The 14,572-nt window shown below is 42.0% G+C and overlaps 1 long non-coding RNA gene across 1 annotated transcript; it reads left to right on the top strand.

Annotated features, from left to right (window-relative positions):
• Window positions 1–255: 255 nt before the first annotated feature.
• LOC138649436 (uncharacterized) lies at window positions 256–3,651 on the top strand. The gene is made up of 2 exons (XR_011315310.1): window positions 256–728; window positions 888–3,651. It is a non-coding gene; the product is annotated as an uncharacterized lncRNA (long non-coding RNA).
• The last annotated feature ends 10,921 nt before the right edge of the window (window positions 3,652–14,572 follow it).

The following is a 14,572-nucleotide window of genomic DNA, read 5'->3' as shown; positions in this document are numbered from 1 at the left end:
TGCTTCTTTTATTAATTGTATCCCTTCTAACCTTTTTGTGTTGTTTTTTGAATGAAAAAGTGATGCTGGCAGTATGAAAAGCAGTTTAATCATTTATTTTAAAAGGTTACAGACTCTTCTGTGTGGTAAAATAAATAGGAACTATATGACGTTCTCCTCATAGAGAGTCCGCGGAAGGATATAACGGTGGTACTGTATTTGTGACGTCACGAGGGTCTATAAATATCCTCCCCTGCAGACTGCGCACTCATTGCTGTGAAGACGTCTTTGTGTGTGGGAAGCTCCTCGTGGAGAAGCTGCTGTGCGCGTCAGTTATAGCTTTTGTTTTCCGTGCTCGCATTTCTCGGCTATTATACAGGCTTCCGTTGTAAGGTATTTGTTCTTATTGACATTTCATGGAGCGTGAAATACAATTTTACCAGGTTATTGGGCGGGGGAGAGCGGTAGTTTCGTGGGGTTAGCGATTACTGTATGAAGGCGCGGGTGTAATTCATGTGAGAAGGTTATGGCTGATATGTCCGCATAGAAAAAGATTTTTTTTTTTGTTAAAGTGTCATTGTACGGGTGTTACAATTTAATAGTTGGTTGAGAAAGGGGGTTTAAGTTGCGCTAGCCAACGCATAAACCTAGTGGCCATTATCCGGTGATAAGGGTTATAAATATGGCCGCCGTCCTCGTTGTGTAGAGGGTTGGCGATAAATATGGCCGCCTTCCTCGTTGTGTAGAGGGTTGGCGATAAATATGGCCGCCTTCCTCGTTGTGTAGAGGGTTGGCGATAAATATGGCCGCCTTCCTCGTTGTGTAGAGGGTTGGCGATAAATATGGCCGCCTTCCTCGTTGTGTAGAGGGTTGGCGATAAATATGGCCGCCTTCCTCGTTGTGTAGAGGGTTGGTGATAAATATGGCCGCCTTCCTCGTTGTGTAGAGGGTTGGCGATAAATATGGCCGCCTTCCTCGTTGTGTAGAGGGTTGGTGATAAATATGGCCGCCTTGTGTGCTGTACTGGGTGGGGACCTTAACGGCCACTAAACTAAAATGGTCGCAGAGGGTGGAGCTCTGTGGATGGCTCATGACGTCATGCCTTTGTTGCTGACCAATGTCTGCTAGTGGGTGGAGCTAGGGAGAGATGACGCGTTATGGTCCGCCCTTAGTTGATAGTCTCCAGAAAGTGAGCGGAGCGTTTAGTGCCTGCTGTTAGCAGTAAGTGGGCGGAGCTTCAGCTTGTCACTGCGTTCTTTATGGGTCCCGTGGTCCCTCTAGTGGGCGGAGCTAATTGTGGTTCCGATTATTGTAGCATTTTCTGTCCTTGCCCTTTGCTGGCAATCTTAAACCTGTTGCTATTAGCCGCTGATTTAGTGGGCGGAGCTAAGCGTATTGACCAGCTGCCTCCTGTTCCATATATGGTCGTTAGTCTTGTTTGGCAGTGCTATGTAGTGAGGCTCTTCACTGCCCCCTCTTGTTCTTTCTGGGTAGTGGCATTTCAGTGACTGCCCTCTGCTGGCAGCCTCTGGATTTGATTGACTTCCATTTATTTGCTAGTGGTTATAATTTTGTTTTCCTACACTTGTAATCCTGGTGAAATGGTATTTTTAGCAGATTTAATATTACAGATTTTTGGTTTGAGACAGGAGCTTTCTAATAGCCGAGAAATAAATTTCACATGCGTGTGTATTCTCTGAAGAGTTGTCGAACCACGGACAAGCATCGATGGAGCCACGCAACAGAATTAAAGACTTTTTTGTGGGATCAGCCCCATACCAGAAACCTGAGAAGACTGCATCTGCCTTGAGAAGAACAGAGTACTTGAAATAAGCCACCCAAATAGACTATGCCAAGAAAACAGATTTCTATGCTACCCTTGCTGGCCAACCCATGCCACCCATTTAGTGGGCTAAGTATCACATTGACCGCCAATATACACTTAATTTTTGGGACTTTAGAGGGCAGCTTGTTGGCGAGGACACATGGGTGTCATGTCTGCTTTCTGTTCAGAATAACATTGTAGACTAAGAATTGTTTTATTATGTAATGACACTAGTAGCATTCTATTATGTTGCTCATATTAATGTCTGCTATAATACAACTGCAATGTTACAGCCGCTTGTTATATAGGACAACGAACACAATGCACCACTTTCCATGACCGCATGTTAACTTAAATTCTTTTTCCTTAGGGTGCAGTCATAGAACCTCATTTTCGTGATCCTTGACCACTAGCACCTCTAATCCTTCAGGCACCAGCAGTGGGGTTGTCTGCACAGGTGTCTGGTAACCAAACCAGTCTTCTTGTTTACTTTCTACCAGTCTCAATCTTCTCAAACATGAATTCACATCTGGGAGGAAACTTCACCCACATGTGGCCGCTTCATAGATAATGGGTAAGGAGAGCTGTCCAATCTTTAGGCTATTGAAATAATCAAGCACCCTATACCTGGTAAGCAAACATGTTCTTCCCCCAATAAGTGTGTCCTGGAGGGTAGCTGTATGCCGTTTAAAGGGTTATTCTCAACTTTGGAATTTACCTTCTATCCTAACCTTATGATACTGCTTCCAGCTACTGTGGCCCCCAGTGATCCGAAGAACCAGATCTCCACACCCCAACTGAATGGTAATTGCTCATTCATGTGCCGTTCAGTTTTCATTAAGAATGAATGGAGCGGTAGTGTGCACGATCACCCACCTCTCCATTCAGACAAGGTCTCTTCTGAGCCCCAGTTCTTGAGAACACTTGGTACCATGGTAGTCGGACCCCAGCGATTGGGACAGTACCTGTCCTCTGAATAGGAGATAACATTTGAGTTGAACAACCCTTTTAAGCAAGTGAAATAGCCTGCAGATTCCTGTTCATAGTGCCTTAATCTGGTTGCTGTGACTGGTCTCATTTTTTTCGGTGTTGCATTTTTTATTCTTCCAAAACAAGCAAATGCTGAAGTTTAATATTTAAATAAGTCTCCACATGGCTTCTATATAGTACAATGGTACTCTCCCCCCCCCCCCCCCCCCCCAAAAAAAAAAAAAAGCTAGACACTTCAGCAATCTACCAATTCATGTACACTCAATTAAATATTAGGCTAGTTTCACACTAGCGGCTGTGGGTAGAGTAGCCTTCTTCCTCCGTTAAGCCCTATCCACTGCTGCGTCTCTTCCTTCAGGTCCGCAAACGTCTGCATGCTTCCTACGTACCAATCTTTAACATTTGGTATGCAGGCCATGCAACAAAATTCAGTTCAGCGCAGCGTCAAAATGATTACTGCCGTGGCATCTGCATGGCCTGCGTACCCAATGTTAAAGATGGGGTATACAGGACGCATGCAGACATAGGCCGAGCTAAAGGAAGAGGTGCTGCAGTGGGTGGGGCTTAACGGCGTAATAAGGCTGCCATCTGCAGAACGCTAGTGTGAAACTATAGCCATAATGCATGAATTTCAAATTCTTAACACTAGATCTACATGAATACTGTAACATGTGGATGTATTTTTTACATTTCTTCCTAGGATTTTGTCTTTTGGGGTTACTGTTGAATGACAATCAGAAAAATGCTTTCTTAAACCTGTGTAAACAAGTAAGGTCTTTCCTTGGTTCTTGTTGCTGTAAGTTATGCATTTTCTGTGTTTTTGACATTAATTTATTCATTAAATTATGAAAAATAAATGTATTGTGTTTCAATGTCTTTCTTAAAGGTTTGGTGCAAATACGCAATGGTAATTTTCAGGCAGGAGTGAAGTGATCAAGGTCTAGGTCATTCTGCTACCACCCAATGCTGCAGCCGTCTTTCTGCTGATCTGAGACCTCTACATTTTGGTCACACTTGGTAAAGCCACTAAAACATAAAGGTCTTGGATTTGTAAAGCACACGGACCTTTTGTTTCAAGGTTAAGTGACACGTGTCCACAGAGTCCGATCACTGTCTGAAAGATTTTTGATTTCGTTTCCTTGGACAAGTTACTCATCCTGAATGAGTCAGGTTACATGCCCTCAATGAAGGAGATGTCAAGTGATCCTAAGTCAGCAGCCTCTTGCCAGTTAAGTGTATTAAAATGTCATCAAGTCTGCATGATTTACACACTTCAATTAACACATCTTTGGCGCCTGTTTATTTTTTTTTGCTAATGTGCTTCATGTAGTGTCCATGTAGAATGTGCATACATTGCAACAAGCAAAACTTTAAAAGTTGCTTCTAGTCCCCCACAAAAACATAAATTTCCAGCCTGTAATGGCTGTATATGTAGCTTTACAGTTTTTGATCAAACTGTCATAAAGGCTGATTTACAGCAAGATGATGGTAGGTTTTACTCTGAATTTTACAATTGGCAGTGTATGTTGCTATAACTTTAAATTGTTGTACACAACTGCTGACAAATTTTACACAATACCTCCGACAACTTTACACAACTGCTTTATCAGTTACCATACAATTCATTTTCTTTTTTTTTTTGTGATCTCTCCATCCTCGGAAATGGGAGTTCAGAGACATAGCCAAGTTTCCTGCTCTGCCAAATCAGGAGCTTTTACAAGTAAGATGGTTATGATGTCTGGGCAACTTGGTATCGTGTCTTAACAGCACTGAAAAGGTATGCTCATGTGCTTGGTTTTCCCTCTAGTAAAAGGGGTTACTGTAGGTGGATTTGTCCTGTAGACCCTTAAAGGGGTGGTTCACTAGGACATCCCCTTGATCTAAATGTTTGGGGCCAATAAATAATGCTCTCCTCCCATGCATGTGCCGTTCCTGTGGTGTCTACACTCGCACTCCCCAGGGCTCTGGTGCGGATGTGACCCTGGTGCCCAATCTGCGCTGGCATCTGTCCCCTGCCTTAGGACAAAATTAACATGATGGAAGTCCAGGCTGCTGCTGATCCCGGACTAACTACGGTATTTTGCCCGATTATTACCCCTATGATTTTTATCATTCAGTTCAAATGGGTGTTACCTGATCTACAATCCAAAAAAATTAGTAATGGTGTACAGCTGTGGGAGAGCATTTTATACAAAGCCTACCTATTTTTTATTACATAAAGGGAGAGCTGGATTAATGCATGTGTACAGAAAGATTGATATTTGGAATGTGCCCTTTACTCCAAACATGATCACTGTCCTTACCACTTGGTGTTCTGTCCCTATGACCACAGGAGAACGACTGCTTTCTAACTTAAAATACAATATACGGCTTCTGAACGTCTGCATACAATGTATTTGTATGTCTACAAAGCTACAGAACAAATACAGCATGCTGAAGAACCCTGATGCAGGTTTCACACAGGCAGCTCTTCATTTTGCGTATAGCTTTGACTGACACATCAGCTGAAGGTAAACGGTGTACATCTACAGTGCTGGAGGGGGAATGGGAGTGGGGGTAAAGGGGATGTCTGGCTTTGGGATTAAAGTCTTTAGTTACTATGTGACTGCAGACTAGTGAATCCTCTTAACACACGTACTGTTTGCAGGGAGTGTTGGTTGTGACAACACATTCCAACTAGGCTGGCATCACTTATAGGGTCAGACCAAGCATTTCTAGTTGGCATGTGACAGGTATGAAAATTGCTGGTCAGTCCCACCTCCTGATAATCCTGATGCTGTGCATACTATGAGGGTTCACGAATCTGACAGTGACTGCAGACTTAAACCCGCATAAACATGGACCATTTAAAGGAACCAACCAATATTGTGTAACTTGCAAAGATTTACTCTACAACTAATTCCGCCTTTTTAATTTGGTGGGGAGAACTTTGTCATCTGACAGTTACGATGCTACAACTTTAAGCTTTGTTTTGTGCTATATAAACCAGAATATCAACAACTGTATCTAGCTTAAAGGGGGTATCCAGTATATCCCTAGCTAAATCGCTATTTCAAACATTTGCAGAGAAAAATATTGCATATAAAGAGAACATATGGTCAAGTATCAGTCCCATGTGATCCACTTTCTACTGAGCTAAGGTTTTTTTTTTTATTACGACAAGTTATTGGGGGGAAAAAATCTTGCAAGAAAACATCTGCAACGGATAGGTGGGATAGATTGTATAATATTGGACATAAAGACCTTGGACAGAAGTCAAATAATGCTGAAATATTCCAGACAGCCCATAGACATGTGTGGTGCTGGTTCTGGAAAATATTGTCCATTCTATAATGTGTTGCCACTCTCAAACCAATGCAAAGCTCAGCAACTGTGTTCATCAAAAAAATATGCTGGTTAATGATAGGGTTATAATTAATGGAGAAAGATGAATTTAGGTTTTCGATAAGTGCAGCATGTGAGTGCAATGAAGGGCCGACCTGTCTTGCAAAATAAAATGTAAACCTTGTCTATTACAAAAAAATTATATAAACACTTTGCAGTCAAACTCCAGGAGTATGCTGGCATCCTGCTATTGATTTTCCACAGTGACGTCTCAAGAAAAGGACACTTTACACCAAATGAAGATTTCAAGCAGCCTGGTGTGTGTAGGACACCGTAATACTAGTTTATTTTTCTTGGTGTCTTTTTAGCTTTCCGTAATAGAAGGGTTATTTGGGGATGGATTTAATTTCCTGGATACTATGTTATACATGGCTACCATCTTGGTACTAGTTAAGTAGGTGTTGAAAATACACAAGTAGTTATGAAATGTTTGTCCAACTGTGAAGTGATGCAAACTCTTATCCTATATAACTTTATTTTCCTATTACAGAGATGAGTAACAAATTGCCCACAATCAATATGCACAGATTTTATCAGTAAAATTGGTAAAAGGCTATACCCCCCCCCCCTCAAATCTGGTTTGGTAATCTGTCCTGTACCGTTTCAACAGATAAATAAGAACCTGCTAACGTCAAGAGAAGCACATTGCAGTTTCTACTTGGATGAGTGCAGCAGGAACGTTTTTCCTCTTGGTATTTTGCAGATCAGATTTCGATCGGTGGGTTTCCAGTATAACAAAGTGGAAGGAGTGCAGCTCCCCTGGAATCCCGAATACATGATCATTCTGTATTTTTGGTCTATTGTTCTCTATGATTTCAACAGTGCCATTCAAGCTTCGATTGCCTGGTATAATTTCTGACGATTGCTAGAAACTTTCTTACTGTGGTAAATATTCAACTCCATATGCACATCTTTTTGAAGATAGTGTGGAAGTGTACTAGAGATTTCGCTCTTCACTTTTTTCATCACTTTTATGCCCTAAGCAGAGACGTAAATGCACCATCTTTGTCTTCCACTAAACTTACTGTGACCAGTCCTTCTTGTGTGACAATTAGACTGCTGTCACACGTTCAGTATTTGGTCAGGATTTTTCATCAGTATTTGTAAGCCAAAACCAGGAGTGGGCGATAACACAGAAGTGGTGCATATGTTTCTATTATACTTTTCCTTCAAGTGTTCCACTCCTGGTTTTGGCTTACAAATACTGACCAAATACTGCTAGTGTGACTGCAGCCTTAGTGGTATAGGGATGTTGATGGTGACTGCCAGTGGAGAGATGATAATCGGGAGCAGTGATTGCGTAGAAGTGAATCGCAGTTTACCTTTTGGATTTGGTGAAGGCAGGAAAGACTCTTCTTGATTATATTTCAGATCCGTCATTACTAATTGAGTCTCCATTGAAACACGCTGGTTGAGGAATGCTGCCTCCGCATAATGCAAGTTCGCAACTATTCTTGAGCAAAATTGTGTCTGAGTTAAATTGTGGGTTTGGAGTGAATGTTATCTCAGCAGTGCAGTTCAAGTGTGACGAGCCCTGTATGGTTTTACTGAAGTGATAGAAATTTGCTTATGATAAGGTAAAAAAATGATTTTTACAGGGGGGTGTAGAGGGGTATTTTGCTTTACTGTTTTTGTATTAACAGGCTGAAAAAAACTGATTTTGGTGTCCCTCACCACCAAACCAGACCCATAAGAACCGTAGCGTGCGTTATTGATACCATCGTATCGGGGAGAAAGCTTCTAACTTGGGAATTGTAGTGTCTATGTCAAGATGATGCCAAGAGCATTAATGGAGCAGAGGTGAAGTAGTTTTTTTATTAGGGTGAGGTTAGTGCAGGAATGGCTTTTTTGTTTTTTTTCCCAGACCCCGTTCATCGCTGGGTTCTTCAGCAGAAATAAATTGGTTTAGGAATATCATCCTCTAGAAAAGGAAAGCACACTATCATTCTTAAGCAGCCATGTGCCCAAAATGTCAGTCTACGTGGGGTAGGTTTGGGGTGATTTCATAATCTCAGCATTTCAGTTATCAAAAGTGAAGGTGCAGTACATTTTATAAATGGAGGAGAGTACAGGAAGGGCTTTTCTGCCTTAATATTTTTCAGATTATTTTGTAACGTGACCCTCCGATAGAGGAATGTAGACTCCACAAAATGCAAGTACACTATTAACAAACTTTGGTAACGGTGCATCCACCTTGTAATACACCTCGAAATGAGATTGTGAGCTACTATCGACCGTATTTAATCTGTCACTTCTGTGCATTACTGAATGTATTAGGAAGCTTTTTTTTTTTTTTAAATCAGAATTCCGCAAGGCCTTCTAAATTTGTACCAACACCGGCATCCAGAAGAATGAGACCCCACTAACTAGGAGTATCTTATGGATCCTATAGTCCGATGAAAGGACTTAACTTTGGGAAATAGTAGTGGCATTGTGGTAACAATGGAGGCTGTCCTATGTTAGAATTCTTCAGATCTACAGCAGGATAACGCCGGGGACAGGTGCAACTGGCGATGTGCAGTTTCGTTGGCGAGTGCAGATCAGGCCTTTCTCCCTTGGTATTTCAGATCAATTTGTAATCTTCCTCTGCAATAGAACAAGGCGATTGAGAAACACAAAATACATGAAGGATAGCAAACTTGAGCGGTACGATAACATTGTCAGACAAGTTGGGAGTGGGTTTGGGGCAATCTTCCTATTGAATAGCCCTGTATGGTTTGACAGAAGTTTCATGAAGATGAGGTGAGTACTGGAAACATTTTCTCACCTAATATTTTTCAGATGAGTAGCCCTCCACTAAAACAAAGTGTTTGAGGAAAGCAATCCCACGAAGGGCAAGTACTCAATTCTGTGTCCAAATTAACGGATAAGTTGGAGTGGGTTTGTGTCCATTGATCTTGGCAGCGCACTTCAAGTGTGACGACCTCTGTGTAATGTCTCTGATGATTGCTAGGAAGCTGTTTATTGTAAATATACAGATTATGGATATGTGGTTTATCAATATGTATTGCAAAAGATGAAGCTTAAAGGTCAGGTGATTGTTTTACTGTTCTATCATCTTGTGTTAAAGAAGGCAAATTAATGTGATCCTGGACTCCCAGCCGGATGCGTGCGAGGCCAATCTTAATCTTTTTTTATTAGAGAGTAGAGATCTTGACATAATTTGGTGTTGTGAGGTCACTGGACAGTGTCCTATGCTGTAATTCATTACAGATCTATATCCGGCATACCCAATATTTTTCCTATTATTGTCACTAGCGGTTGAGTGATGCAGCCCCCACAAAGTGCAAGTACGTGATTGTGTGTCCAAACTATCAGACCAGTGGGGAGCGGGTTTGATGTGATATTTTTCTTATTAACCTCATCAAGGTAGAACATGTGTGATGACCCCTGTATGATGGCACTAAGATTTCTAGGAACCTACGGTATGTACACACGCAAACACACACATTACAATAGCTGTGGTGTATTGCTGTAAAAGATTGTTCTTGAAAGGGGGGATTGTTTTGCGCAGGGCAGATGAAGTGTCCGTATCGGTAACGGGGCAGCCGGGCACTGCAGCTTCCCACATAGATGAGGTGAGTGCAGGAAACATGTCCTGCCTTGATATCTTTTTGATCCAAACGTTAATATGAGTTGGAGCGTGTTTGTAGGACAATTTTTCTTTTTCATACATACATTCATACACAAACATATAGAACAGCACAGTATTAAACTGGTGGGTGCTCAGGCGTCCTCAGCATTACATCCAATACTTGCAGAAAGGAAAAAGGAAGGCAGCACTCCATAGACTTTCAAGTGGAAAAAAGTATTTATTCAGACCCACATGGCAGAGCGAGGTTTCTGCTCATACTCGGCACTTGAGAAAGACTCGGTGTGAGCCGATTCATCGCCATGTGGGTCTGAATAAATACACTTTTTTCTCTTGCAGGTCTATGGAGTGCTGCCTTCCTTTTATTACATGTATGCAGATGGCACTAGAGTTGCTTTCCAGTATATATTGTAACAGATTGCTTATGAAGGGGTTGGGGGTGTTTTGCTTCACTTTTTTTTTTTTCTCATCAGCGCTAAAGAAAGCAGTGGGATCTCCATCCAGAAATGTGAGACCACCATCCTATTATTATTTATTCATCCTGTAGTCTAGATAAAAGATCTTGACATCATCATGGAAAAATTACTGACATACGTTGGAGGTGTGTGAATAGAGATTGTAAAATGTTGATATTCTCTACAAATCTTTGCCTGGATAATGCTAGGAGGAGGTGAGTACAGGGAAGGGATTTCTCGCTTGATATTTTTCAGATTAGTGCTCCTCCAATAAAATGAAGTGGTTGAGGAATGCAGCTCGTCAAAGTACAAGTACGCGATTGTGTTTCTAAATAGTGAGATGAGTTGGTTTGGTGCCATTGTCCTTTCATTAATCTCATCAGCGCAGAAGTATGAAGACCCCTGTATGATGACACTTGATTTCTAGAAATATACCTACGGTGGTGAATATACAAATAGTTATACACACTGTGCTATAGATGCTGAATATGGCTGTAAAGTATTTTCTTGAAGGGGAGGGGGGTTGTCTTGCTTTCCTGTTCATTATCTGCAGAGAAGAAGGCAATGGGACCATCATCCAGACACTGGAGACCACCATCTTTTTGTACTTTATTGATCTTGGTAAGAATAAAAGATCTTTATATAAAAACTAGATTGTGGCCCGATTCTAATGCATCGGGTATTCTAGAATATGCATGTCCCCGTAGTATATGGACAACGATGATTCCAGAATTCGCGGCAGACTGTGCCCGTCGCTGATTGGTTGAGGCAACCTTTATGACCTAATCGTCGCCATGGCAACCATTATGACATCTACGTCGATACTGTGCCCGTCGCTGAATCAGAAACGTGGGATTTCTACGTCCTTTATGACATCGTCGCTGTGCCCGTTGCTGATTGGTCGAGGCCGCCAGGCCCCTGAAAATTCAAGTACAGTATGAAACTATAGCCACATTGTGTCCAAATTGTCCGATGTCTCGTCGTTGCTTTGGAGGCGATTGTCTTATTGATCTCAGCAGGGGCAGATGAAGTGTCCGTATCGGTAACGGGGCAGCCGGGCACTGCAGGTTCCCACTTAGATGAGGTGAGTGCAGGAAACATGTCCTGCCTTGATATCTTTCAGATCCGTTTGTTATCAGCGGCTGAGGAATAATGGCCTCACAATATGCAGACAATCAGACATGGCAGCGGTGCGTCCATAGTGTTAGATGAGTGGGAGTGAGTTTGGGGGCAATTTGTTTTCTTCTTGATCTCAGCAGTGAAGTTCCATAGTCCTGTACGATGCACTGAAGATTGCGGGGAGCCGGCTTACTGGGGTAAATCTCTTAAATATATGCACTAAAGATGTAGATATTGCTGTAAATGATTGTTGTGGAGGTAGGGGGGCTTGTTTTGCTTTACTATTTTTTATCATCATGGCTAAAAAAGATAAGAAAGCATTGCGCTGGACCCCCATCCATAAACGTGAGACCACCGTCTTTTCGTATTTTATTAATCCTTATAGTATGAAGAAAGGCTCTTGACATGGACATATTAGTGACATAAGTTGGGGTTGTATGAATGGAGATTGTCTGATGTTGGGATTTGTTACAGATCTATGGCCGGATGATGCCGGGAGCAGAGGAGGATTGTATAATAGCAGGAGGTGAGTGCAGGGAAGGAATTTCTCTCTTAGTATTTTTTAGATCTGTTGGATATCAGCAGCTCTTCAGTAGTAAGAAAAATGATGAAGGAATGCAACCACAAAACGCCAGTATGCGACCATTCTTGTCAGAAGCTGGAGTGGATTTGGGGGAGATTTTCTTATGCGAACAGTGTAATTCAGTTGTTACAACCCCTGGATGATCTCACCAGAGATCGCTGGGAACCTGATTACTGGGGTAAATATACAAGTATCTATGTGCAATTTGTATTCAAGCTTGCTGGTATATATTGTGCGATATGTCTGTGCTGGAAGGAGGAGTTTCCCTTCTATTGGATTTAGCAATGGACTCGTATTTGGAAACATAATGGCACCATCTAGGTATTTCTGATCGTATAGTATGGTAAAACACAATCTTAGCTTGCTGGCAAAATGTGGAATTAGTGGGAAACGTAGTTGTCCTTACAGGAAAATGCCAAGAGCAGTGATGGAGGAGGGTGAATTGCAGGTTACGGTTAGGATGAGGTGAGTGCAAGAACAGATTTTCTTTGGTGTTTTTCAGATCTGCTTATCAGCGACTCTTGTACAAAATGGTTAAATCGAATGTAAGCAATAGCGTTAGATGTGTGTGTGCTTGATTATCTTACTGATCTCATATGGCAGTTCAGGTATGGAGCACTGAACTACTAGGAACCAGCATCCTGTGGTTAATATATACACATATATATTCTATTGGAAAGGGTGTGTTTTGTTTTCCTGTTCTTCATCATTGCCTCTCCAGGAGTACAAAGTGGTTGGGAAATTTGGCCCCAACAAAATGCAAGTACGTTGTCAAACTTAAGCAAAACGGGGCATCCAGTTGTCAAATATATAGGAGCGGGTTTGGGGCCATTGTCTTATTGATCTCAGCAGGGCAGTACAAGTCTGGAGACCCCTGTATGATGGCACTGAAGATTTCCAGTAAGGGTACCGTCATATTAGTGGCATAAGGTGGAGTTGTGGTGACGATGCAGATGGTCCTATACTGGATCTCTTTACACAGGATAACGCCGGCAGCGGTGATGGCGCAGAGGAGAATTACAGATTACTATTGGGAGGAGGTGAGTGGAGGGAAGGGTTTTCTCTCTTGGTATTTTCCAGATACATTTGTTATCCATGGATCTCCAGGAAAAAAAAAAAAAAAATTACAGCATGCAGCCCACCAAAAAATGAAAGTAACCTATTATTCTGAGTGGGTTTGGGGTGATTGTCTTCTTCTTGATCTCAATGCTGCAGTCCAAGTGTGAAGATCTTTGCATAAAAATGTAATGGGCATTGTTGTAATCAGGGCGACAATTGAGACTTTCCAATGTTCTGTACAGAGCTACGGCAGGATTCAGTTTCCTATTAGGAGGAGGTGAGTGCATTTCCCGTTTGATGTTTTTCAGATCCTATTTCTCGACAATATAATAAAGTGGTGGAAGGAACAATGGCCCCCACAAAATGCAAGTAAATACATTTAAGAAATAGTGCCCACATTCAGTCTATTTGGAGAGGATTTGGGGCAATTGTCGTATTATTAATTTCAACAGTGCAGATCAAGTGTATGATGCCACTGAAGATTGCTAGCAGCAGCTTACTGTGGTGAATATACCGATATATATATATATATATACACATATTACGTGGGAAATGTCCGTATATATTGTTCTAAATAGTCTTGAAGGGGGGATTTGTTTTGTGTCACTGTGCTTTATTATCAGAGTTAAAGAAGGCAACTGAATTTGGTGCTGGACCCCCATCCAGAAACGTGAGACCATTATTATCATACTTTATTGTTCTTATTGACAAAAGGATTTGATATGGAAATTATGGCATAAATGATGGAGCTGTAGTGAGGCTATGTCGGATATTTGCAGATATATCTACAGATTTGTCACTGGATAATGCCAACAGCAGAGATTGAGGCAAGGTGAATTGTAGTTTACGATGAGGAGGAGGTGAGTGCAAGGAAGGGTTTTCTCACTTTATATTTTTCAGATCCACTTTTTATCAGTGTCTTAATAATAGAAAACACATGGTGTAGGACCGTAGCCCCTACGATCTGAAAGCGACTCTGAAACCAGTGTGTCCACATTGTCAGATAAGTTGGAAGCCGGTTTGGGGCGATTTGTCTTATTGATCTCCGCAGCGCAGTTCTGGTATGGAGACCCCAGTATGACCGCACTGAAGATGACTAGGAACCTGAGAACTGTGGTGAATATAGTCACATATATTATATTTGAAGGGCGGGGAGGGTGTTTTGCTTTCCTGTTCTTTATATTTAGAATTGAAGAATTTGGCACAGGACCATCATCCAAAAATGGGAGACCTCCAGTACAAGTCTGGAGACCCCTGTATGATGGCACTGAAGATTTCCAGTAAGGGTACCGTCACACAGTGCAATTTTGATCGCTACGACGGCACGATTCGTGACGTTCGAGCGATATAGTTACGATATCGCAGTGTCTGACACGCTCCTGCGATCAGGGACCCCGCTGAGAATCGTACGTCGTAGCAGATCGTTTGAAACTTTCTTTCGTCGTCTAGTGTCCCGCTGTGGCGGCATGATCGCATGGTGTAACATATATCGTATACGATGTGCGCATAGTAACCAACGGCTTCTACATCGCACATACGTCATGAAATTATCGCTCCAGCGTCGTACATTGCAATGTGTGACAGCA

This window comes from Ranitomeya imitator, chromosome 9 (genome assembly GCF_032444005.1).
Source record: "Ranitomeya imitator isolate aRanImi1 chromosome 9, aRanImi1.pri, whole genome shotgun sequence".
Lineage (NCBI taxonomy): Eukaryota > Metazoa > Chordata > Amphibia > Anura > Dendrobatidae > Ranitomeya > Ranitomeya imitator.
Note: the sequence above shows the minus strand (reverse complement) of the source record. Positions and strands in the feature narration are given on the sequence as shown.